The sequence below is a fragment of the Chlorocebus sabaeus genome, chromosome 20 (assembly GCF_047675955.1).
Source record: "Chlorocebus sabaeus isolate Y175 chromosome 20, mChlSab1.0.hap1, whole genome shotgun sequence".
NCBI classification, from domain to species: domain Eukaryota; kingdom Metazoa; phylum Chordata; class Mammalia; order Primates; family Cercopithecidae; genus Chlorocebus; species Chlorocebus sabaeus.
Genome location: NC_132923.1, coordinates 47,243,857 through 47,257,579, shown reverse-complemented (window position 1 = coordinate 47,257,579; position 13,723 = coordinate 47,243,857). Strand labels below are relative to the sequence as shown.

At 38.2% G+C, this 13,723-nt stretch overlaps 1 protein-coding gene across 1 annotated transcript in view; it reads left to right on the top strand.

The window, feature by feature from the left end:
• The window catches only part of LRRC8C (leucine rich repeat containing 8 VRAC subunit C), a 90,410-nt gene that overhangs the window by 37,498 nt on the left and 39,189 nt on the right, over positions 1-13,723 (top strand). The gene's annotated exons all lie outside the window — the stretch shown is intronic.

Sequence of the window (13,723 nt, the reverse complement as noted above, 5' to 3'; positions counted from 1 at the left end):
GTTACTCACATATGCTCTTTTTTTTCTTTCTTTGTATTTTTTAGAGATGAGGTCTGGCTCTGTCACTCAGGCTGGAGTGCAGTGGCTATTCATGGGTACCATCATAGTTCACCACATCCTTAAACTCCTGGTCTCAAATGGTTCTCCTGCCTCAGTCACCCAAGTGGTCAAATATTCTACTACAGCTTTTTATTTATCTTCTATCCCCAGGGCTTGGCACTGAGTAGTTAGGTAAAATGTGTTGAAAAAGGTTAGGGAGGGAAGAAGGTTAGAGAGGAGGAAGGGAGAAAAGAAAGAGGAAGGGCGTACTCAAGGAAGGGAAGAAGAAAAAGAGAAAATTTAAAAACAGATCAAAGGAGACTATCCTCTGAGCAAAGACAATTGCTCTGTATAGCTCAAAAGTCAGTTCCTAAGGAAGAATTCTAGGTAGATTTTGAGTGAGGGGCCCTCATGGCAGGCTGGCACACATTTGGATAAATGCAGGGGAGTAAAGACATGGTTGACCCATATGTTGCTGTGTGTGTTCAGTCTCAGGAGATTGTTGAGCAGCCCATGACTGGTGATGACCGGCCCACTGAGATTCCAATCGCCTTCAGTGCCTGTCTTGAGAATTTTGTGAACTTGGTACAAACATGGGCTATTGAGCCAGATTTTAACGTGGAATTTATGTTTACACTGAATTAATGTTGAGGCATTATGTAGAGGATGACCCAGTATAGGTCAGAGTCAGTTTGCACGTTCTGGAAGGCAGTTTTCCCCCATTTAACAGCCAGATGCAAGGTGAAGCTGTGAAGCTTTACATGAGTCTACAGAAAGCATGGGTAGATTTTCACACATACCATACAAAACAACTTTTGGTGAATGAGTCTTGTGACTTTTTGCCAGTTCCATCAAGAGCATGTCATGTGTTGCCCTCCTTGTCTCAAATCATCTGGACTGGCTCAGGCTACCCCATCCTTATGTCTCTACAGATAGAAAATGACAGTGTCCAACCTTATTCAAAATAAACAGAAACAAAACATTTATAAGTAATGGATAGCAAAATGAAACATTTTAAGAGGGGTAAAACAAACCAAAAAAAGCCATTACATTGCAACCCTTCACTCTGTCTGGAATGTTCTCCTGGCCCTGGCCTCCAATTTTACCTACTTAACTGTTACTACTTATATTATACATCATACTTCATGCAAGCATCACTTCCTAAACCCCCAGTAGCTGAGGTCCTAATGTATACTGTCAGAGTGTCCTAAACTTCTACTTCATCTTGCTTGTCACAATTGTGATTAAATGATTGTGTGTCATTGTTTACTGTCTTTCTACCATAAGGCATGGTTCATGAAGACAGGGATTATGTCTGTCTTACTCATCACTTTATTCACATTAATGAGCTCAATACCTTGCAGATAAAGCTATTCTATTACTTACAGAAAGAATGAATCAAGTTCCAGGCATTGTGGTAAGTGCTAGGAATATAAAGCTTTCAAAGACTCTGCATCTGTCCTTTGGAAACTTTGTACTCCAGTAGCTGTCTCCATTGATAATCTATTCAGCCTCTAGAAACAGAAAGACCAAGGATACATTAAGATCCTAGAACTTTCTCCACCCCCATTCCCCTACATCTCACGTCTTTCTCACAAGAATCCCAAGTCTGGCTGTGTTTGTATCCAAGGATATTGAATAGAAATGAACCAACTTATATTTCCACCAATTTCCATTTCTCTGTTGAGTGGATATTTATTTATTTATTTATTTATTTTTGTAGAAACTATTTTAATTTATGTCTGTGTTACCTCATGTTTTAGGTTCCTAAAACATTAGTCTGTGTTAAGTTTTTAAGATGGGTCATTGGAAAAGAAGATCAAACATTACAAGAGCAAGTAAAAACAAACATCCCCACAGTTGTTTCATAAACCCTGTCCCTTCCCTTGGCCCTAAGCCTGTTTTCCACTGCCCAAAACATCATCCACTTCATTCCTAAGTCCTTCTTCAGAACTTCCAAAGATCTCTCTTCTTTGAAGTGTTAGACTTTTGTAAATAAGTTTTTTCTTCTTTCTTCCATACTTTTTTCTACTCATCCTAAAGTTTTAATTGAATTCCTGTGACCTTTCTATGCTTTTTTTCAGCATTTGTGATTAATATATTTAAATCTCCCAATTTAACAACTTTTGAGCCAGTTTTGTTCTTTTCAAGCACCCGCAATGTGCCTGTTAATCCTCCTGATGAAGTTGCTGAGCAAAATCAGTTCTGAAATCAGCTTTAGATGTCACCATGCAAGTTGATACATTGCTAGACTTCCATATCTTGTCTTCTAGGTTTTAAACCGTTTTAAAAAATATATTTGGCAAGGCTCTGGATATCTTTGAGATGGTTTTCTCAGGAAGACCTCATCTGGCTCCAAGCCAACTTTCTTACTAATAAGATCAACTCCAAGCGATTTCAAAATACTGTACCGTTTGTCAATGAAGATGGCACTGCTTTTGATCTTGTTCCAAGTTAGCTGATGAGCTTTATATTCTTTCCTCTACTTTTTTTTCTGACGTAGGATGCAAATTAATAAATCCAAGATATTACACTTAGACCATTCTTGTAACTTTCTTTTTAATTACTCATCTATTTACCCAATAAATATGTATTGAGCACCTACTATATGCCAAATACTATGAAGTTTTGGGAAAACAGTGGTGGACAAAACAAATTATTTCTGCCTTCATGGAGCTTATAGCCTAGGGAAGACCAATGTAAATCCAAGAGCACAAATAAATGGAAAGTACTCTCTGACAGGGGTCATGAGTGGGTATCCACAATGAGAGCCTGAAACTCTGAATGTGACGGAGTCAGAGAGATTGGGGACACCTTCCCTGAGCAAGTGGTGCTTGAACCTGGGTCTGCAGTATGCATGGGAGTTAACAAAGCAACTTGGGTGGGTATTGAAAGAACATTCCAGTTGTGGGATTAGTACCAAAAGGTCCCTGCCGCTATTGTTTATGTCTTCTTTGTAATGACTTCTCAGGATCCACGCAGACTGTTGGCCTTTGCTATCGTGTAATGCGTTACCTAGTTTCACTATTTCTTTTTGAGGGAGGATAGGTTTTTTTTTTCTCTTTTTAAATTAAAGAACATATCTATCTTCAGAAACAATGTATTTTAATTAAATGATTAATATTTTCTGAAAATATTTTTCATATAGATATTTGGCACAACGTAGATTTGAGAGACCAATAACATTTGGCTATATCCACCTAGAGCCTTCCTATAAAGAAACTTTCCATACCCTTTCTCAGCTTCTAGAATGTGTGACTTTATGAGCATCAAATGTCTTTGCATTAGATATTTAGCTCTGCTGTGAGTAAAGAAAACTTAGAAGAGGGAACTCATAACATGTCTAACTTGGAAAAGATGGCCATTAAATCAATGTGTTAAATATAGAGCCAAACCCAACCATTATTTCTCGTTTAGATACAAAGCCTTGCATTATGTATTTATTAGCTGGACAGACAAAACCTAACATTCTGATTTTTAGGTACATTCATATCAGGTTTTTTAAATTTGTTTTGTTTTGTTTTATATGGAGTCTTGCTCTGTCGCCCAGGCTGGAGTGCAGTGGCGCGATCTCGGCTCACTGCAAGCTCCGCCTCCCGGGTTCACACCATTCTCCTGCCTCAGCCTCCCGAGTAGCTGGGACTACAGGTGCCTGCCACCGTGCCTGGCTAAGTTTTTGTATTTTCAGTAGAGACGGGGTTTCACCATGGTCTTGATCTCCTGACCTCGTGATCCGCTTGCCTCGGCCTCCCATAGTGCTGGGATTACAGGTGTGAGCCACCGCGCCCGGGCCCTCATATCAGTTTTAATGCTCCTGAAGAGCCATTTTTCCTGGAGGCTGGAGGACCTGAAATTTTTCCTTCCATCACGAACTTTACTGAGCTCATCCAACAGAAAAGACCAGTCAACAGCTGGCATGAGATGGAAGGCAGCCTCCTTGAAAAGCTCCAAAGATAATTAGTCAACAGTTAGTGTTTTTCTGCAACTATCAAACCTTCCATGGTCCCTGATACCAGACGGTACATTTTAAATGGTAGATTCCTGTAAAGATTAGCTTAATTGAAAAGGAAGATAAAAATGATCATACTCTAAACCCGTTAGTCTTTCAGTCTCTCACTTTAAACATCAGTCTCTTGGTTTCTGAGCAGTGTTACTTTGTTTCCTAGTGTTTTATATTTAACATAGCTGGAAATTTTAAATGTTACTCCTATTTAACAAAAACAAAAAGCAAGTGGAAAAGTGTTTGACAAAAAGTTGCTTTAGCCTCCCTATCACACTTTTTGGTTGACAGTTAGTGCAGGTACCAGTCTAGCAACTATTTTTATGGAAAGGTATTCGAAAAATCAGCTACATTTCTTGTCAGAACAGAAAAAACAACTTTCTCCCTATGAAATCATTAAGAGTTCAACTCAGAAAACAGACAAACAAAAAACCTTTTTTTTTGAGTATTCTAAGCCCCAGAGCAAGAAATATAAAATGAAAGGTGATCCCTTGCCTTTTCAGAAAACTGTAAATTCCAGAAGTTACAAAATAAACAAGAAACTTTAGTTTTAATGCTCTTGAGGGCAGGAGTCTTCTTGCCTTCTGCACCCTCCTCTCCTTGCTGCCCTTCATCAGAAAGCAAGCAGCATTCCCCACAGATGGCTTTGCCAGCACCTGTCATGCCTGGGTTTTCTGGGCTGCGCTGTATGTTCGTGGTGTGCCTGCTGCTTAGAACCCTGTGCCCTCTTTGTTCAAGGGGTAAAGCTGGATTGGAGATAAACCTCAGTCTCTTTCTGTACACTGAAGGAAGAGATCAATGATCCTCAAACTAGTCATTACAGATTTCCCCAGTTGAATTCGACTTAGCTTTTGGATGTTGAGACTGATAAGGTGATTGAAAACCTGGCCTTAACCACAGCCAATGATATTGAGAGTTCAAGGAGAAACACAAAGCCTTTTCAAGGGTTTAGAATCTGATTGGGATTGGGAAGGGGTGTGTATCCATGCTAGGCCTCATGGAAGAGTGGATAAAGGAGACAGACAAAAAAAAAAACAACTGGAATGAAGAGGTGACTAAGAAGGCCAGTAAGATGCAGAGAGCTGAGCCATTTCTGAGAGAGACTATAGGTATACTCAGAATAACAGAGATATGGAAAGAAATGACTGACATTTGGTGATAATCTTTTATGAACAGTTTTTAAAGGGCTATTAGATCTCAGCCTCATTTCAGAAAGGATTTCTGAATTTAAATGCACTTGAATTGTGCAGAATAGGCATTAAATAATTATTAGTATCATATACATATAGCTGAAGCTATTTGACAAAAATCCCAAAGAAATTAAAGCTTTCTTTTAAGATCTCAGTGAGATTTAGAAATGCAATATTCCAGATCATTATTTTGTTAATAATACTTTAATGTTTAGATTTGTTTTTTATCACCTGTTTCTTAATAGGTTCGTGTTCTGACAAGGGAGTCACATTTGACCATTTTCTTGGGTACAAGCTAAGACCTCAGAAGACATTATTGATCAACACATCCTCTTTAGCACTAGTGATAGAACATTGTACATTAAAAATTCAATGATATTTAACTTTGAAATAAATTATTCCTGATTTCTTTCCTCATCTCAGACATTCTCTTTGGTAGTGGATGTTCTTTGAATAATCATTATTTACAACATGGAGCTATTCGGTAATAGTCTCTCTCTTATGTATTGCAATGTCAGGGTCTATCTAAGGGGATAACATAATGAAAGAGTTGGTCCTTACTACAAAATGCTCGATTGGGTGTGTCTTTATCTGTGTGGGTGGTAAGCATGGATAAGTCAATTTCAGTATAACAAATTTGTATTGAGGGCTGCTTCTAAGACACTGTGCTGCTTTCTTGAAGATACAGAGATGAGATATAAATTCTATCCTTGGTGAAATCAAAATACTGTAACAACCTCTTTAAATGCACCATTGGTACAGGAAACAATAATCAACTCCATTTAGAAAGGAGTTTCAATTCATGTTTTTTTAGGAATTTCTTCAATGAATATTCTCCCATGAGTGTACATGTGGGTGAGGGGTTCTCTCAGCACTTAGCACAGAACCTGACATATAATTCCCTCTCATAATATAGCAAGCACATGAGTGAATGAAAGTGAGTTATGCTTGTGAGAGGAAAAAAGCAGGTACTGATCATAGATTTTTAGTGGATTCAAAGACCTATGACTACAATAATATAGATAACTGTGGAAACTATCATGTAAAGCAAAGGCCTTGAGATGTACAGCCTGAAGTACACACAATTAAAAGGATTTTTCTTTAAATATGTGAAGAGCATAATCAGAAAGGAATAATATCTTCATTGTTTAAAAGAGAACTAAAATTGCTAGGTAGAAGTACTTTTGCCACCCCCACCAACACCCTTAGAAAAATAGGTTAAGCTCAACTTGAAGACTTTCCAAATAATGTAATTGGTCCATTAATTGAACATACAATATCATGGAGATATCCAAGGAAAAGATAAGATAGAAGTATTCCAAGGAAAAGATAAGATAGAAGTATTAATTGGGTTGCAAGTTCCACTTACCTCTTAAGATTCCTTTGAGTCAAGAGTTCTATCATTTTATGATGCTATGAGGGCAGTACAGCTTAAGAATCATTTAAATGTGTTAATGTACGTTTATTTTTTCTTTTGTATTGTCAAATAAGAAACATGAAAAGAGAAATTTGAGTACAGGAAGAATTCTATTTAAACTATTTGTTTCTTAATACAGTTTAACTTCTTTCAGTTCCAGTCAGCATCATGTGGTATTAGCAAAGAGCTCTAGATGGAAAGAAGAAAGATTTGGTTATAAGTTATAGCTCACCATTAGCTGTGTTCCTCGGACAAGTCACCTAATCTCTCTTGGCTCAGGATTTTCATCCATAAAGTAAGGGGTCTGGACTGGATGATCTCTTTGACCTTTTTCAGGTTATAAAATTTTATAACCCATTTATGATTTTCTCATTTAATTAAATACATTTCTACAGAACCATATAATTATGTTCTGCTTCAGTGGATTTTCCTAGAAATATTTTGTTATGAATGCCACAGCTGTACAATAAAACACAATCTACAGTCATGCTCTCCCAAGAGAGAAAGGTATAATTTTTATGTAATTGAGAAATTTTGCCTTTTTTCTCCTGCTTTTTATTTCCATCCTTGCACTGCCAAAAGAAAAGCAACTTGTTTTACAACTGATGTTTTCAGCATATTCTGATGACTTTGTTTTGATTTGTGGAACCTTTGAGTACAAATGAAAAGAACCCATAAATTTAAAATCATGGCATTTCTGTTCCTTACCTCTTTTGCCCTTGTTCACACTGGCTTTAGCTATGCTAATGTCCTGGCCCTGTGTGTGGGATCTTCCTACCGTGACAGTGTCAGACATATACTTTGCTTTTAGCTTCAGTAATAAAAATTGCAAAAGCAATTATATCCCACTTTCTTAACTCAAATTACTATGTATTCACCCATTTATTCATCAAACATTAGTTGAGTATCTAATACATGCCAAACATTATTTTCTAGGTACTTGTAACACATTGATGAACACAATAGAACTGATAAGTGAAGTTCTGTCATCATGAAACTTGCATTCTTGTGGAAGTAGAGATGCAATACATCAAGAAATACAAGGCTGGGTGTGGTGGCTCACACCTCTAATCCCAGCACTCTGGGAGGCTGAGGCAGGTGGATCACCTGAGGTCAGGAGTTCAAGACCAGCCTGACCATCATGGAGAAACCCCGTCTCTACTGAAGATACAAAATTAACCAGGCATGGTGGCACATGCCTGTAATCCCAGCTACTGAGGAGGCTGAGGCAGGAGAATCGTGTGAACCTGGGAGGCAGATGTTGCAGTGAGCCAGGATCGCGCCATTGCACTCCAGCCTGGGCAACAAGGGCGAAACTCCGTCTAAAAAAAAAAAAAAGAAAGAAAAAACACAATAAATGAGGGTTTTTTAACAGACCGCATGTGATTTTATGAGACAGAGAGGAGTCAAGGATGACTCCAAGATTTGTGGCCTAAGCAGCTGGAAAGATAGAGTTGCTATTTACTGGATGGGGAATAGGGGACTGGGACAGGAGTAGGTTTTGGACAGGCTGAGTTTGATGTGTCTAGTGGATATCTGAGAGGAGATGTCGAGTAGGTAGTGGGATCTATGAGTCTGGATGGAGATATGAATTTGTGAAGTGTTAAGTATAGATGGTATTGAAACATTGAGGCCAGATGCAATCACAAGGGGAGTGAATGCATTAGGAAAGACAAGAGGAACTAAGAGTAAGCATTGGGATGCTCCAAAAAAGGAGGTCAGAAAGAAGAGGAGGAAACAATGAAAGAATAGCCAGGGAAGTAGAAGGAAAACAAGAAGGCTATGGTGTCCTTTAAAAGCCAAGGGAGGAATGGTCAAATTACATGAAATGCTGCTCATAAATAAGATGAGGAATGAAAGGCCAGGCACAGTGGCTTATGCCCATAATCCCAGCAGCTTGGGAGGTCTAGATGGGTGGATCACTTGAGACTAGGAGTTTGAGACCATCCTGGCCAACATGGTGAAATCCCGTCTCTACTTAAAATACAAAAATTAGCTGGGCGTGGTGGTACATACCTGTAGTCCCAGCTACAGTCCCAGCTACCCAGGAGGCTGAGACAGAATCACTTGAATTCAGGAGGTGGAGGTTACAGTGAGCCAAGATCACACCACTGCACTCCAGTCTGGGTGACAGAGCAGACCCTGTCTCCAAAAAAACAACAAAAGAAAGAATGAGAACTGACCATTGGATTCAACAACGTAGATGAGCAATACACATGGGGTTCTTTTCTGTTGAATTCTTATTTCATGTACTCAGCAACTATTAAATTGTTTTGTGTTCATTTTGAACAGGGCCACTGATCAAAATGGGTTACTGACAGGATACCTACCATCATTTGGAATTGGTTCTTGTTTCCTTGAATGATGTATGATTGTGCTAAAGGTGATGCTATTTACCCACTGTCAGAAAAAATGTGGACCAAAACAAATGTTAACTCTACCCACCTGATAGCCATAAAACAGTGTTAGCAATTGTGTTGGAATCACACTAGAATAAGTTTCATATTCTTTAGGTCATGGATAGATAAATAGAGCAGAATACATTCTGGGATATTAATTCTAGACAAGAAATACAAAAATTATCCTGGGGAGGGATGGGAACATATTATTTTAGGAAGAGCCATATAAATAAAATAATTTTCTTTTTTTTTTTTTGAGAAGGAGTCTTGCTCTGTCGCCCAGGCTGGATGGAGTGCAGTGGTGCGATCTCGGCTCACTGCAAGCTCCGCCTCCCGGGTTCATGCCATTCTCCTGCCTCAGCCTCCCAAGTAGCTGGGACTACAGGCGCCCACCACCACGCCTGGCTAATTTTTTGTATTTTTAGTGGAGACGGGGTTTCACTGTGTTAACCAGGATGGTCTCGATCTCCTGACCTTGTGATCTGCCTGCCTTGGTCTCCCAAAGTGCTGGGATTACAGGCGTGAGCCACCACACCCGGCCAACTTTACCAATATTCTTTACCAAAATATATATCTTTGAGAAGTAAAGTTATGTGGAATATGGATCTACTAAAATAGTTTTTGTAATAAGTTTTTTTTTTTCTGGTCTGGAGATGGCCACAGGACATTTGACTTGGTAGTTGATAAGTGTTAGGTGTTTCATGCTTTCATGCCTTTTTTTTTTTTTTTTTTTTGAGATGGAGCCTCACTCTGTCTCCCAGGCTAGAGTGCAGTGGCACGATCCCGGCTCACTGCAACCTCTGACTTCCAGGTTCAAGCAATTCTCCTGCCTCAGCCACCTGAGTAGCTGGGATTATAGGTACACACCACCACATCTGGCTAAGTTTTGTATTTTTAGTAGAGATGGGGTTTTACCGTGTTGGGTGGGCTGGTGTTAAACCTTTGATCTCAAGTGATCCACCCACCTCGGCCTCCCAAAATGCTAGGATTACAGGTGTAAGCCACCACACCCAGCCTACAATAAGTATTTTAAATAAGGAAATGAATCTGAATGTCTGCAAAGGGTTACAGAAGCAGAGATGTAATATTTTTCATTTTTAAAATTAGGATACCAGAATCTCTTGATTTAATTAAAAATATTATACTTCCAAAGACATTACTGATAAGATAAATTAAAATCCTTTGTAGTAAGTTGAAAATCAAGGTTGGAGGAAATATATTTATATTTCTAAAATAGAAAAATGTTTAGCTAGATATAAAATTATGCTGATCGATCTTTAGCTCCCTATTTAAGACTTAGATAAAGGAACAGTGACCCTCTGCCTCAGTGGTTCTCAAAGTGTGGCCCATGGAAGCCTGGCAACTTAGACCTTTTTAAGGGACCCCGTGAAGTCAAAACTGTTTTGTAATGCTAAGGTGTTTTTTGCCTATTTCACTGATGGTACAAAAGCCACGGTTAGTAAGGCACCTTCACATTATTTAAGATAGAGGCACCAGACTGTGCTGAAGGGATTGTGTTCTTCACTGGTAATACTTGCAATTAAAAAACTAGGTTCACTTACTGTCCTTATTGAGACAGTAAAAATTATTGTTTTAATAACTCTCAACCTTTGACTGCATATTTTATTAATACACTATGTGATCAAATGGAAAGAATACACAAAGCACTTCTGCTGCATTCCAAAGTACAATGGTTGTCTCAACAGAAAGCTCTTGCGTAATGGAGTTGAAAGTAGAATGAGCTACTTTATCACATCATACTACTTTTACTTGAATAAAACAACTGATTATTGAGACTTGAGTATGTGGCATATATATCCTCAAAATGAATGAAGTGATCCTGACACTTCAAGGAGAACAACTAAAGTATTTGTTGACAGCAATAAAATTCAAACTTTCAAGTGATAATTAGAATTTTGGAAAACTTGTGATCACCACCATGAGCTTGACAGCTTCCCAATACTTAAACATTTTTCTGATGATAGCAGTGGTGATATTAATGAATTTTTTAATATTATTACTAAAATACGTCTTAATATTTTATTATGATGAAATGTGCCAACATTTGGAAGATCTGGATAACTCAGTGATCCAATGTTTTCCAAATTACCAATGCATGATGTTACAAAATCATGTGTGTGTTACAAAATCATGCATGTGTAAAAAGATCCATTCAAAGTACAAGATAGACTAATTAAATTTTTTTTTTTTTTTTTTTTTTTGAGATGGAGTCTCACTCTGTCACCAGGCTGGAGTGCAGCGGCATGATCTCGGCTCACTGCAACCTCTGCCTCCTGGGTTCAAGCAATTCTTCTGCCTCAGCCTCCCAAGTAGCTGGGATTACAAGTGCATGCCACTACGCCCAGCTAATTTTTGTATTTTTAGTAGAGTTGGGGTTTCACCATGTTGGCCAGGATGGTCTTGATCTCCTGACCTCGTGATCCACCAACCTTGGCCTCCCAAAGTGCTGGGATTACAGGCGAGCCACTGAGCCCGGCCACGAATTAATTCTAATATAATGAGGTTTAAAAAGTTGTTTGATATAGTTTCCAGTTTCCATATTGCAACTAAGTTAGTCAAGGTTTAGCATAGTATCAAAAATAAATATATGCCATGATATAAAAAGGATACTCCTCCCTTTTCCAACCACATGTCTTTGTGAGGCCATGTTTGGTCCATACATTTCAGACAAAACAACATATCATATCACAATAGATGGAAATTTCAGACAAAACAACGTATCATAATAGATTGCAGAAGCAGATATGTCTTCTATTCAGCTGTCTTTTATATTAAGCCAGGCATTAAAGGGATTTGCAAAAATTTAGAACAATTTCATTGGTCTACTAATTTTGTTTTGGAAAATATGGTTATTTTTCATGATGATATATGTTGATTAATGAGTTTACTTTTTAATAAATTACATATATTTTTAGTTTATTGGTTTTTCACTTCTAGGTGTGGCAAATATGTATAGGTGTAACCCACGTAAACACTTTGGGGTTCTCCTCATTGTTGTAGAGCATGAGGGGTTCCTGAGACCAAAAAGTTAAGAGAGCCACTGCTCTATATTGGTGCATTTTATTTCTGAAATTGTTGCTCACTTTTATAAATAAGTCCAATTTCCTCTATGATGTAAAGAAACTTATGGAGGAGACAACAACCAAATCTATCAAGGAACAGTAGACTATAACACAGGTGGTTTGCTAATTATCCCTGCCACTGCAGCTGATTAGGGTCACCCCAAATCTGAGTTGGATGAGCATTGCTTAATGAATAAACATCAGAATTTATTCAACAGACAGTTGTTCATAGCTTCTTGTTTTTCCAGCAGTATGGCAAGTAATGGGGATGCAAAATAGAGTAAGACAGTAGCTTCTGAAGTGGAACTTGGAAGTCAAGATGGGTTTATGCCATCTGTTACTGCCACTGAGACAACTGTGACTATCAAACATTTGGGCAGTGGGACTGTAATAATTTACCGAGAAAAAAAAGAGGCCATAAAGTGTCAGGAAAATGGAAGTTCGGACTAGTCTGAAATTTTAATCACACTCGAAATATACAAAGTAATGTATTGAGCTTGTGCAGTTTGCCTGCAACACATGTTTTAAGGAGACACATAGGCAGAACATGTAGATTCTACCCTCAAGAAACTTGTAGCCTAATGGTGGTAACAGAAAGGAGTTAAGAAAAGTTGTGTTTCAGTAAAATGAGGAAATTGTATTCTGCATAGATGTCAAGTAGATAGGTCAGAGAGGAAAACATCGCCAGGCTGTTGAAATTTTCAACGTTGTGTTAACAGATTCAAAAAGAAGACAAATTATTCTTTAAGAAAATGTCACAATGCAGCAAGACAGAATAGATAACATTGTAATTGTTGCCAAAGCTGTAATCAAAGAAGAGACTTTGCTTTTATCTGGGACGTTTATTGTCTATCTAGCTCTTAATTCAGTATTAGGGAAGGAAGGTGAAATTTTTTTGGCCATCCTTGGCCACCCTTATTCCTTGCCATAAGATAAAGAAAGAATATTTCTCCTCACAGTAGCAGGATAATTAACCTCAAGTCCTGGGTCACACCAAAGGCAGTGAGAATGAGTAAGAAAGGAGGGGGCAGATCAAGAAAAGAATGTGCCTCTTTTTCCCTTTTCCCAGAGCCTTGGGTGCACCCTATTCATTTATCTTCTGTCATTTGGTTGGAGATAGGAGTTTCCAGAGTAAACTGTTGTCTCAGAGGAGAAAATTAGGATAAGTTTGGGGTTCACAGTGAAATGTGAGAAGTACAGGAAACAGAGTGAAAAATCAAGATACAAGCATGGAGACAAAAAGGAAACAAGGAAGAAAAATCGAGACCTCCTCAACCCACTACCATCAATAAGACCTTTCTTCTTAAAAGACAAGGACCACGTTGAAACACTGTTTTCCTTTCCCATGGAACAAGCAAAATGCTTTATAAATAGGGCTCAGTAAAGAATTAACACAAATGAATGCTAAAATTACACTTAAAAATAGTTTAAAGCAACAACAACAACAAAAAATAGCTTAAAGCAATAACCCAAGATGGTAAGATAAATAGCAAAAACATTTCAAGGGATGAGCTCTAGTCTTTCTGGCATCTTCATGTTCTGTTTAAGAGAAATGAGGGTCCAGGAAATAACTGGGACTTGGCAAGTGTCTGGCC